At 41.1% G+C, this 12060-nt stretch overlaps 1 pseudogene; it reads right to left on the bottom strand.

Annotated features, from left to right (window-relative positions):
* Positions 1-456: 456 nt before the first annotated feature.
* Positions 457-6126, bottom strand: LOC133116840 (C-X-C chemokine receptor type 1-like; annotated as a pseudogene).
* Between the last annotated feature and the right edge of the window lie 5934 nt (positions 6127-12060).

Genomic DNA, 12060 nt, shown 5'->3' on the forward strand with positions numbered 1-12060 from the left:
CGTGTGTGTGTGTGTGTGGGTGCGAGTGACAGTAAGTGGAATATCCCAGCATGCAACGCTTGAAACCATGTTTAATAGACAGTAGCAAATAAATGCATTTTAATTTAATTTGAGCATGACATCTTCACCTAGCTAACTACTGTACAAAATTTAAAATGCAATACAGATATCACTTGCTTGTGAAATTGACTAGCAGTGTTAGCTTTGTAGCTTGCAATAGTGTGCATAATTAATTACAGCTGCCATCAGAAATAAATTAATTCCAATGTTTAATTCAAAGAAAAATAAAATTAGATTGAATTCATATGGAAACAAATGTATTTACTCAAAATGAAAATAAGCCTTAGCCTAGTTTTTCTTTGATCTGTAGGCGAGTTCTATGCTTTCTGCAATGCCCCCCCCGCCCCCCCCCCCCTACTCCCACCCAACCCAAAATTACATTAAAATACAGGTTAGCAGATGCTCTTATTCAGCACAACTTACATAGCATTTGCATTTTACATTCCATTCCATTAATGGCATTTGGCAGACACTCTTCTCCAGAGCATACAGTTGATTAGACTAAGCAGGAGACCATCTTCCCCTGGAGAAATACAGGATCAATGTCCCTGGTCACATGACGAGGGAGTTGGCCTCTGAGGTGTGAGCAGTGTCCCTGGTCACATGACGGGCGAGTTGGCCTCTAAGTATGGGTTTTACTCTCTATGAAACCGGGGCACCAATTAATGTTATGTAGCAGAATAACTGCAAAAAGTAATCAGTCTTTTAAAATTACTGTTATCAGAAATATCTCACCACAAATTTTTGTATTTTAATTAATAATTAAAATAACCAATATCAATGATTAAACATACCGATAACCTGAAGGATGGAAATTCTTTGAAAGACTGCTTTAACTATGTCTGTGACGGCAAAACAGACACCGGGTTTAATAAAATATATTTATTAAGCAAACATACAAACACAGAACCGATATGGGGTTGAACTAACGGGACGTTCGTGGGGTATGTTAGGAATGTGTGTGTGACTTTACAAAAATCCCAAGAGCGTGCCCTGCTCTTCTATTGGGAAAGTTTATTGCTCCCGCTATTTGGGGATTGGCTGAACCAAACGAGACGTCCTGCAGGGTGGATGTCGCAGAATTGTCCTGTGGGATTGTGGGAAATGTGGTCCTTACACTGGTCACATGACGGGGGAGCTGGCCTCTGAGGTGTGGGAGGTGGAGCGGCTGTAGCGGGAGGCGGATGTCCGCTCCAGGGCCCCCGTCCTGTGGCACAGGAGCAGCAGGTTCCTGCGGAACTTCTCCCCGATGAAGGCGTACAGCACGGGGTTGATGCAGCAGTGCACGAGCCCCAGGCTCTGCGTGGCGAACAGGGCGCTGTCCACCGCCTGCCGAGCCCGGCATGAGCGCTCCACCAGCTGGAAGCGCATCAGCGTGTCCGCCATGGCCGACAGGTGGTAGGGCTGACGCGCATGGCGCGCTGCTTCTGGAAGCCGCGCGTGCGGAGGAGCCGCGCCAGCGTCACGCCGTAGCAGCCCAACATGGCCGCCAGCGGCAGCAGAAAGCCCAGCGTGTGCCGCAGCACGCGCATCACCAGCCGGTTCAGCGAGGCGTTCTCCGGGTCGCCGTGCAGCGTGCACTCCTCCCGGCCCTGCCCGGGGGGGGCCACGGCCCGGCTGTACAGAGCAGGCAGCGAGAGCGCGGCCCCCGCCACCCACACGCCTCCGCACACGCCCCAGCTCCACAGACGCCTGCGCTCCTTACGTGTCTCCATGGCGCGCACAATCACCAGGTAGCGGTCCACGCTGATGCACACCAGGAACAGCACGCTGCTGTAGAAGGTCACCTCCAGCACCAGGTTGAAGAGCTTGCAGGCCGCGTCTCCGAACACCCAGCCCTGCATCAGAGACGCAGCTCGGAAGGGCAGGGTGAGGGCCAGCAGGGTGTCAGCCACAGCCAGGTGGAACAGGTATATGTCGGAGGGGGAGAGAGTCTGCCTACAAGACTGAATCACCAGCCCGACCAGCAGGTTTCCCGGCAGGGCCATCAGGAAGATGAGAATGTAGAAGGTGCACATGATGGTGTAGACCGCAGAGTGCAGCGGGGGGATCTCGCAGACCACCGTTTCCAGATCAATCTCGATGCTGTCATTCGCCACGGCGGTGAATAAGTCCCCGTAAAGGTCATCAAAGTCAGGCACGGACACAATCTTGTTCGTTGCTGTATAAAACAAAGTCACATATTATTACACAAACTAATTAATTTAGTTTAGTGTTATTTTAGTGGGGTTTTTTTGTGCGCTGAAGTGCAATACAAGTGTTAAAAATGGTGTTAAAAAGACAGGAGACAAAAATTTGACATTCAAAACAGAACAGAAGGGTATCGATGAACGGATTCCAGATTGATAAAGTCAGCGGTTTGTTTTTTAATAGAGGCAGATAGTTTTCCCATTGCTATGTATTCGATAAGGAGAAGTTGCCACTGTAGCCATCAGTGCGACGTGATCTCCTGGATTTAAAATTATTCACCTGCTTCTCGCTTCCATCCAACAGAAAAGTTTGTCCTGGTCCTTTTTTATGTCAAAACGGCTACTCTTTGGCAACAGCCATTAAGCTCACTCCCTTGCCTATTTCTGACATTATTTCAAATTCTTGCTCAAATAATAGTGTAACTAATAGTGTTCATAGTGTTTTGCAGTCATCATTTTGTATACGCTACTTCCGATTTCCATGCCCTATTCGGTTGACCGGACTGGATTTCTGAGATTCTTCAGCAGTGGGTGTGATCAAGACATCAGCAGGATAAAATACAACAAAACTGGTTGAGAAATGTCTGCTGTCATATATAGAGGTAGGCAGGTCGTGTGTGACCACATCAATGTCCATCAATTGGGGTCTTCTTGCCGATGTGGTAATTAGTTTAGTCGGGTGGCCATGAGGTAAGTATCTTGTTCCCATGAAGTGGCCACATCATAAATGTTGTGCCCTCATGAGCTTAGTGCCCTCAGGAACTTAGTAGTACTGAATTGATTTTGAAACAAATATTTTCAATACATGATATTATTTGCCGGCAAGTTTGTATTATGGAGTAATATTTCACATTTATTTTGTATATAAGCTGCTCTAGCACATTTAATTGACATGCATGCATGCACACACAAAATTGACAAATATATTCTCATAACATGAAAAGTATGAATAAATAAACCATGCTATTTTATTTAATATAAATGTATTATGCATTATGAATAAAGTTCTATCATAAATTATTCTATAATAAATTTAACGACTTATCTGCTTAGAATAAGACACACAAATAATAATATTCTTTTTTTAACAATATATGAAGAGACTGCTGTATAAAAACATAAACCGTTTATAAAAGTATAAGGAGTAGAAGATGAATAAAAGAATCATCTTTGCAAATGGATATACAAATGATCATTGTATAAAGCATTTCTTTATAGGAGATCTAAAAGCTTTTTTGCAACAAAGTTTTTCAACTACAGTGATCTAAGTGAGTTTGACCGTGGAATGATTGTTGGTGCCAGACAGGGTGGTTTGATTTTCATGCACAATAGTCTCTCTCTACAGTTTGCAGAGAATGGTGCGAAAAAACTAAAAACATCATGAGTAGCAGTTCTGCAGGCAGAAACGCGTTGTTAATGAGAGAGGTCAGAGGAGAAGGCCCAGACTGGTCAAAGCTGACAGGAAGGTGACAGTAATGCATATAACCACACATTACGACAGTGGTATGCAGAAGAGCATCTCTGAACACACAACGCATCATAACTCTAAGTGGATAGGCTACAGCAGTAGAAGTCTAAGTCCAATAAATACCTAATAAAGTGCTCAGTGAGTGTAGATAATTTATTAGTTTATTCTGGGGAAAAAAACCTCTGAAGTAGCTATATGATGAAGCTAAGACATTCCAAAAAAATTCCCACAGCATCAAAATCTCCAACACACTGTGCTTTTCAAAATGAAGATATACAGTCAGGTCCATAAATATTGGGACATCGACACAATTCTCATCTTTTTGGCTCTATACACCACCACAATGGATTTGAAATGAAACAAACTGCAGACTTTCAGCTTTAATTTGAGGGTATTTACATCCAAATCAGGTGAACGGTATAGGAATTACAACAGTTTATATATGTGCCTCCCACTTTTTAAGGGACCAAAAGTAATGGGACAATTGGCTGCTCAGCTGTTCCATGGCCAGGTGTGTGTTATTCCCTCATTATCTCATTTACAAGGAGCAGATAAAAGGTCTAGAGTTCATTTCAAGTGTGCTATTTGCATTTGGAATCTGTTGCTGTCAACTCTCAATATGAGATCCAAAGAGCTGTCACTATTAGTGAAGCAAGCCATCATTAGGCTGAAAAATCAAAACAAACCCATCAGAGAGATAGCAAAAACATTAGGTGTGGCCAAATCAACTGTTTGGAACATTCTTAAAAAAAAAGAACGCACTGGTGAGCTCAGCAACACCAACAGCAAGACCCGGAAGACCACGGAAAACAACTGTGGTGGATGACAGAAGAATTCTTTCCCTGGTGAAGAAAAACCCCTTCACAACAGTTGGCCAGATCAAGAACACTCTCCAGGAGGTGTGTCAAAGTCAACAATCAAGAGAAGACTTCACCAGAGTGAATACAGAGGGTTCACCACAAGATGTAAACCATTGGTGAGCCTCAAAAACAGGAAGACCAGATTAGAGTTTGACAAACAACATCTAAAAAAGCCTTTACAGTTCTGGAACAACATCCTATGGACAGATGAGACAAAGATCAACTTGTACCAGAATGATGGGAAGAGAAGAGTGTGGAGAAGGAAAGGAACTGCTCATGATCCAAAACATACCACCTCATCAGTGAAGCATGGTGGTGGTAGTGTCATGGCGTGGGCATGTATGGCTGCCAATGGAACTGGTTCCCTTGTATTTATTGATGATGTGACTGCTGACAAAAGCAGCAGGATGAATTCTGAAGTGTTTTGGGCAATATTATCTGCTCATATTCAGCCAAATGCTTCAGAACTCATTGGACGGCGCTTCACAGTGCAGATGGACAATGACCCGAAGCATACTGCGAAAGCAACCAAAGAGTTTTTTAAGGCAAAGAAGTGGAATGTTATGCAATGGCCAAGTCAATCACCTGACCTGAATCCGATTGAACATGCATTTCTCTTGCTGAAGACAAAACTGAAGGGAAAATGGTCCAAGAACAAGCAGGAACTCAAGACAGTTGCCGTAGAGGCCTGGCAGAGCATCACCAGGGATGAAACCCAGCGTCTGGTGATGTCTATGCGTTCCAGACTTCAGGCTGTAATTGACTGCAAAGGATTTGCAACCAAGTATTAAAAAGTAAAAGTTTGATTTATGATTGTTTGTCCCATTCCTTTTGGTCCCTTAAAAAGTGGGAGGCACATATAGAAACTGTTGTAATTCCTACACCGTTCACCTGATTTGGATGTAAATGCCCTCAAATTAAAGCTGAAAGTCTGCAGTTAAAGCATATCTTGTTCGTTTCATTTCAAATCCATTGTGGTGGTGTATAGAGCCAAAAAGATGAGAATTGTGTCGATGTTCCAATATTTATGGACCTGACTGTACCACATTTTTCAGCCTAGAACATTCTCACCACTCACTTATGGCGTGGGAAAAGTAAATGTAAAGTGCATAGATGGTAAACTGACTTCTTTTATCCAAAGTGCCTCTCATTCACCCATTCACTCACAAACCTACAGCAAGAGGCGGCCAAGCAAGGTACCACCAGCTTGTCAAGAGCAATTGAGGGTTGCTCAAGGACACTTTGATACTCAGGGCGGAGGATCGAAGCAGCAACTCTGCCAGACGGTCCTCTTACCTCCTGAGCAAATGTCACCCTTCAGAGATTACTACTACTACATACTGTATATACAGTACGCTTTTATTACCGTATATATGCTATTACAAGTAAAGTGAACTTAATGCTTGAATGCCTATGTTTTATATACTGTATGTAATACTGTAATTCACTGAAGTTTTTAAGTATTTCTCTCTTGTGGTTAACAAGCATGTACAAAATATAGAATGTATCTCAGGGCTTACCAGCCATGGCGACAGTGTTCCTTTCAGTGGTGAGGAGCTGTGTCAGTGTGCTGGGATCTTTGCTGCATCGGAAACGCAGCGGTAGAAATGACGCCTGTTCCTGTTTGCTCAATGCTGGCTCACTGTGTAATATTCCTGATGTATTTGACCATTTGAAAGGAGAACCAGAAGTAGTTTAAAGGTACAATAGGTAAGATTGTTACAAGGCTCACTGGCACCCTCTGTATAGTCCTTAAATTTGTGTTTCAAAATATACAGTTGAAGGCCTGACACTCTGTACCAAAACATTGTATAACTACAATAATTGAAGCTCAGTAATTGCCACAACCAATGCGTTACAGAGAAGGGGGAGGGTGAACAGTGTTGTGGTTTGAAAGTGTTTGTTGCTGCTATTGCTCTCTTGACCGTTAGCATTGCGATGGCTGATTTTGCAAAACCTTCAGGTACCATTTGGCTTGTGCCATTGCACGTGGATTGAAGTTTGTTTTAAACTAACTAGTTAGCTAGGTCACTAAGCAAGCACAAAAAGAGAAGAGATGAAAGCGATGCATGCACTTTACTTTCTGTAGCTACCCAGGACCATGTAAATATTATGACTAACTACAACACATGCTAGATACTGAAAGCTGATCGGCTTAGAAATACTTTCAGTTATTTCCACAGGGTCTGTCTGTCTGTCTGTCTGTGTGTGTGTGTGGCAGCAATTATTTCCACAGGGTCAGTTGCAGTTAGGGTTGCCACACGTTCTGCTTTTCCCGGGATTGTTCTCTTTTTTTGAGCGACAGCCCCAACACGAATTGTCCCGGTTTTTTGTAGGCTACTTCTAAATGTCAGAGTTCCAAATAAAACCAAATTCTTCTACTGCTATTCTGTTTTTTTCTTCTTTACGTTTAGACATCCAATCCCATGTCTGTAAACAGGTAACGATATCTATAACTCAGACTGGGCAAAAAAAGAGCACTTTTCCAAATGGATAATGGCGCGTCAAATGTCCCAGTTTTTCACAAATCAAATGTGGCAACCCGAGTTGCAGTTGCTTCTTAAATCAACACCTTTTAATAACTTAACCTCAAAATATCTTCTTTTGTGGAATGCAAGACACATTTTACTCTGCATTTTTCCTTTATTATCAGAATTCTGCATTAGTGTAACCACTGATATAAAGATGTCAGTAAATATAATGTGTTACATACACCAATCAGCCACAACATTAAAACCTAGTTCTTATACACTCTATGGTTTGAGCGCCCGTTACCTTTTGGGAAATACAGGCTGGAGTTTGAAGCCAAACGCGTCCAGCGATGTCACTGGACGTGTTTGCCCTTAGAAGTTTTGCCCCATAGGAAACAGCTATACTGACGGTGATTTTATAAAGGCCAACACACATCATTTAAGCATTTCATAATCTCAACTGAAATAAGCGTGACAGTGCTCCTTTAAGGCAATGGTGTGTTGTAAGCTTGGCACTAACAACTACTCCACTGCTGTTGTTGATTTAATGTATGCTTTACAGGACTTAATAACATAGCTAGCTAGCTAGAGGTTGCCATTGTAGCTAAATTATCCTATTTAACGTTACATAGCTAGCTAGTTTACACAATTAGCTAGTAATGTTAATGTTACTTCACCACCAGGCCAATATAGGTTAGCTAGCTAAGCATGGAGCTAGCTAGCTATCGATACCTAATTATCCAACAAGACACACTGATAGCTATTTTTCTTTTTCTTTTGATAGCTATAATAGTTACAGACTAACCAGAGATGCTGTTGTTTGTGGTGTATGTTACCCATTGATCCAGGCTCAGGCATAACATTACTTAGTTATTTTGGGAAATCATATCCTAGAACAGTAGCACAACTTAAGCCTGAAAAATAGATAGCTAGTTAGCTAGGTAAGTAGCCTAACTTTTTTTATTTTCATTTAGCTAGCTAATTAGAACAATAACTATTAGCAAAGATTTTAGCTAAGCTTATACGTTAGCTCTGGCTAGCTGGTCTGTGTGCTGGTTGATAGCATGCCACCCGTTGTCCTACCTTGTTACATAGCTAGTTAACATGTCATTTGAGCAGAAATGTTTCTGAATTCCCGTATGTGGGATGCAACTGACAATAGCCAAGAACATAAACTGTTACACGGTGTTCAGATCGGACACATTGGGATTCTGTGATTACAGTAAATAGTTATGTTGATGTATAGATTTTTAGTTTGAGCCAATGTTGCTGGTTGCATATTATGTAGTGTCTCAAGGCGAACCGTAATTTTATGTGTTTTGCAGGCTACCATACCCTACCACGCAACTTGTGCTTGAAAATTACAAGCGATTTTGTTTTAAATGGGCTAACCATGTGTACATCTCTAATTGGCTATGGGAATAGGTGTTGGCTCGACCAACATTTACTGGGGCCGACATGGCTCAGGCAGTAAGAGCAGTCGTCTGGCAGTCGGAGGGTTGCCGGTTCGATCCCCCGCCCGGGCTGTGTCGAAGTGTCCCTGAGCAAGATGCCCAACCCCCAAATGCTCCTGCCGAGCTGGTCAGTGCCCTGCATGGCAGTGTAGGGGTCCTCGCATGGGCCGCCAAATAACGTAGGGGTTTTACCCTCTACGAAATCGGTGCGCCAATTAACGTTGTGTAGCAGTATAACTGCTTATTTTAATTTTTAATTTGAAAAAAAGAGTGCATTTAATGGACAAAACTGAAATTTCCTAATTTTTTAAGTATACACCCCCCTGAGTCATACTTGGTGGAAGCGCATTTTGTAATGTTCTACAAATGCACCCACGCCATCACACTGTCAAAATCAATTAAAGAAATTCAGCACCATTTGTGATCAATATAAGGGGTAAATACAGACTGTGTCTTCCATCATTCCAATCCGCAAGTTACAGCTGTGCCCTCCACAGTAGTGGTTGCCAAACTGTCAAAGACGTCAGCAAACAACAAAAGAAATTACAGAAGTGTTGCATCTCCCTCCTAGAGGAGTCACATGGCATGTGACATAAAAAATCTGTAACCTTTTCTATAGGAAAAGGCTCATCGCTGTTATCTTTGCCAAAGTATTTTTTTACCTGTTTTTTGGGGAAATATATTGTTTATTTGAAAAATGTAATACTTTGATGGACTCACTGAATCATTAATAATGCACACTACTTTACGCATGTTGGACAATAAAGCTTATTCCCAAAATGATTTTTTTTTTAGTGTACAGCATTTTTTGTTCATATTTATCAATAATTCTGCAGCCCACTGTCAATGGATGCCAAAACATCACCAATATTATTTGCAGGTTAGGGCAAATTATCTCTGAAAGTTACCTTTGCTGCACAGAAGTTATTTGGGAATGTTAAAAATACAAATAACATAAAAACATTTGGAAATATAGCTGACCACAGCTAGCTACTAATTTAGCTAGACCTATATTATATTATATAACTCGACGGGAGCACAGTAAATGTTACAGTGGTTTACACTTGCCACATTGTTTGCTTTTTGTTTGAAGGTCGGGAATTGGAATTGGAACTACATCATGAATTTGCAACTGCAATCATATTTCTGCATGATCGATGTGTGTTGATGTCACTGAGTGAATCATATTTCTGCAAGATCGATGTCTGTTGATGTCACTGAGTGAATCATATTTCAGCATGATTGATGTGTGTTGATCTCACTGGGTGAATCATATTTCAGCAAGATCGATGTGTGTTGATCTCAATGAGTGAATCATATTTCAGCATGATTGATGTGTGTTGATCTCACTGAGTGAATCATATTTCTGCAAGATCGATGTGTGTTGATCTCACTGAGTGAATCATATTTCAGCATGATTGATGTGTGTTGATCTCACTGAGTGAAACATATTTCTGCATGATTGATGTGTGTTGATCTCACTGAGTGAATCATATTTCTGCATGATTTAGGTGTGTTGATCTCACTGAGTGAATAATATTTTAGCAAGATCGATGTGTGTTCTCACTGAGTGAATCATATTTCTGCATGATTGATGTGTGTTGATCTCACTGAGTGAATCATATTTCTGCATGATTGATGTGTGTTGATCTCACTGAGTGAATCATATTTCTGCATGATTGATGTGTGTTGATCTCACTGAGTGAATCATATTTCTGCATGATTTAGGTGTGTTGATCTCACTGAGTGAATCATATTTCTGCATGATTGATGTGTGTTGATCTCACTGGACAATCATATTTCTGCAAGATCGATGTGTGTTGCTCTCACTGAGTGAATCGGATTTCAGCATCATTGATGTGTGTTGATCTCATGGGGTGAAGCATATTTCTGCAAGATCGATGTGTTTTGATCTCACTGAGTGAATCATAATTCAGCATGATTGATGTGTGTTGATCTAACTGAGTGAATAATATTTCTGCAAGATTGATGTGTGTTGATCTCACTGAGTGAATCATATTTCTACATGATTTAGGTGTGTTGATCTCACTGAGTGAATTGTATTTCAGCATGATTGATGTGTGTTGATCTCACTGGGTGAATCATATTTCTACAAGATCGATGTGTGTTGATCTCACTGAGTGAATCATATTTCAGCATGATTGATGTGTGTTGATCTCACTGAGTGAAACATATTTCTGCATGATTGATGTGTGTTGATCTCACTGAGTGAATCATATTTCTGCAGGAATTAGGTGTGTTGATCTGACTGAGTGAATCATATTTTAGCCAGATCGATGTGTGTTCTCACTGAGTGAATCATATTTCTGCATGATTGATGTGTGTTGATCTCACTGAGTGAATCATATTTCTGCATGATTGATGTGTGTTGATCTCACTGGTCAATCATATTTCTGCAAGATCGATGTGTGTTGCTCTCACTGAGTGAATCATATTTCAGCATGATTGATATGTGTTGATCTCACTGAGTGAATAATATTTTAGCAAGATCGATGTGTGTTCTCACTGAGTGAATCATATTTCTGCAAGATTGATGTGTGTTGCTCTCACTGAGTGAATCGGATTTCATCATCATTGATGTGTGTTGATCTCATGGGGTGAAGCATATTTCTGCATGATTGATGTGTGTTGATCTCACTGAGTGAATCATATTTCTGCATGATTGATGTGTGTTGATCTCACTGAGTGAAACATATTTCTGCATCATTGATGTGTGTTGATCTCACGGGGTGAAGCATATTTCTGCAAGATCGATGTGTGTTGATCTCACTGAGTGAATCATATTTCAGCATGATTGATGTGTGCTGATCTCACTGAGTGAAAAATATTTCTGCAAGATTGATGTGTGTTGATTTCACTGAGTGAATCATATTTCTGCATGATTTAGGTGTGTTGATCTCACTGAGTGAATCGTATTTCAGCATGATTGATGTGTGTTGATCTCACTGGGTGAATCATATTTCTACAAGATCGATGTGTGTTGATCTCACTGAGTGAATCATATTTCAGCATGATTGATGTGTGTTGATCTCACTGAGTGAAACATATTTCTGCATGATTGATGTGTGTTGATCTCACTGGTCAATCATATTTCTGCAAGATCGATGTGTGTTGCTCTCACTGAGTGAATCATATTTCAGCATGATTGTTGTGTGTTGATCTCACTGGTTAATCATATTTCAGCATGATTGATATGTGTTGATCTCACTGAGTGAATAATATTTTAGCAAGATCGATGTGTGTTCTCACTGAGTGAATCATATTTCTGCAAGATCGATGTGTGTTGCTCTCAGTGAGTGAATCGGATTTCAGCATCATTGATGTGTGTTGATCTCACGGGGTGAAGCATATTTCTGCATGATTGATGTGTGTTGATCTCACTGAGTGAATCATATTTCTGCAAGATCGATGTGTGTTGATCTCACTGAGTGAATCGTATTTCAGCATGATTGATGTGTGTTGATCTCACTGAGTGAAACATATTTCTGCATAATTGATGTGTGTTGATCTCACTGAGTGAAACATATTTCTGCATAA

Source organism: Conger conger, chromosome 17 (genome assembly GCF_963514075.1).
Source record: "Conger conger chromosome 17, fConCon1.1, whole genome shotgun sequence".
Taxonomy (NCBI): Eukaryota; Metazoa; Chordata; class Actinopteri; order Anguilliformes; family Congridae; genus Conger; species Conger conger.